The sequence below is a fragment of the Ramularia collo-cygni genome (genome assembly GCF_900074925.1).
Source record: "Ramularia collo-cygni strain URUG2 genome assembly, contig: RCC_scaffold02, whole genome shotgun sequence".
Classification (NCBI taxonomy): domain Eukaryota; kingdom Fungi; phylum Ascomycota; class Dothideomycetes; order Mycosphaerellales; family Mycosphaerellaceae; genus Ramularia; species Ramularia collo-cygni.
This window is the reverse complement of record NW_019716256.1, coordinates 1048626-1050433: the sequence shown is the minus strand read 5'-3', so window position 1 is coordinate 1050433 and position 1808 is coordinate 1048626.

Sequence of the window (1808 nt, the reverse complement as noted above, 5' to 3'; positions counted from 1 at the left end):
AGGCGTATTCTTCGTCGGCGTTGGGCGTTGGGGTAGCGTTAGGCCTTAGTTAAAACGTCGAGGAGGGTTCTCTAGTACTAGAGGAGGTATACGTAAACGGGGCTATCCTTATATCGACTATAGGTATATTTTACCTTCCGGAGACGATAGAATAGGTATTTTAAGCYCTAGAGCGTATTATAGTAGCGTTAGGCCTTAGTCGAAGCGTTAAAGAGAGAGTTAGTATAGTATATCTAGTAAGCTCTTATATAATATTAGATATTACTCGCCTTATACTAGAGCTATTATCCTAGGATTTTAATACGATGTAGATTAGTATCTAATCTAAAAGATCTGAGCTTTTTATTTTACTAGCATTCTTACTAAATTTAATATATCTAGTACCGTTTTAGTATCTCGCTTATTTCTAACCCTAGTAACTAGCTTTAGATATAAGATATAAGCTATAACTAATAGCCCATATCTATTTAATATACTAATTAATATAATATATTACTATAAGAATATCTAGTATAGAGGTAGTACTCTAGTATAAGGGTTACTAGGTTTTTAGATAATACGTAATAACTCCGGTATTTTACGAGCTATTATATTATTTACTATATAAAAACTGTTCTTCTCGTCTAGAATATACTATAGATACTTATTTTTATCTTATAAATAGCTAGCGCGACGATAGAGTAGCGCCTAGTTCCTTAAGTCTAAAAGTGGACCCGCTATAGCTCTTATATTATATATTATCTTAGAAATTTTAGTATTTCACACATCCTAGGGGTTAGCCGAGTGGTTATTAGCTACTATCCTCCACTATAAGTATATAGTGATTTAAGTGGGCTAATAACTTGGTCGGAATGGCAAAATCTACTTCGTCTGTCTAGATAAGTTCTATCTTTCTAATAAGAACTACTACTAACATCTCTTAGAACCGGCACGATATCGCCGCGACGTATTAACCTTACCCGTAGCTCCGCCGCCGAGCTAATCGAGACGCATTCGACCCTTACGGACTAAGTTATAGCTCTAATTAATAGAGTTAACTCTCTAGAAGAGAGTATCCGTAAGTCTATCTAATAAACTACTCGTAATATAACTATATACTAATAAACTACTATCTAGGGGCCTTAATAGCTATGTTGCCATAGCAACTAGCTAGTAAGTATTAGGTTAATATATATAGCCTTTACTAATAATCTAGCTACTATCTCTACTACTCGAGTAGAGGTAAACGAGCCTTCTACGCTAATTCCTGCTTTCGGATCCGGATACTACGACGAGTATACATTCGAGTAGCTTATCGACCCACAAATGTTCTCTTAGGGAGGATAGGAGGGTAGGGGGGAGGGGGGGGGGGGGTAGGAGAAATAGAGTAAAGGGAAAGTAGAGGAGGATTTCTTTTTATATAACTCCTATACTTAGTTATATAGTATATACTATTTTTTTATACCTTATACGTTATATTAGAGGCTAGTAAAGTATATCTAAGTCTATAGTATAATAGTAAACTAGTACGTATTTCTTTTATACGTAGTTACTATTAGATACTACTACTTAGTATAACTATACTTTTAGTATATATTACTTATAGTATTACCTTTATTAGGTTATATAAAGATGTTTTATATATATAATATCTACTATCTTAATAGTTAATACTAAATTTTATATTACGAGGATAAGATATCTATTATAGCTTCCCTATTATAATACCTAGTCTATATTATATTATAAGCGTTTAAGACCTATCCTATCGTCTCCGTAGGGTCTAATATACCTATTCTATACCCTACTATATTTTTAGACGCGCTAGT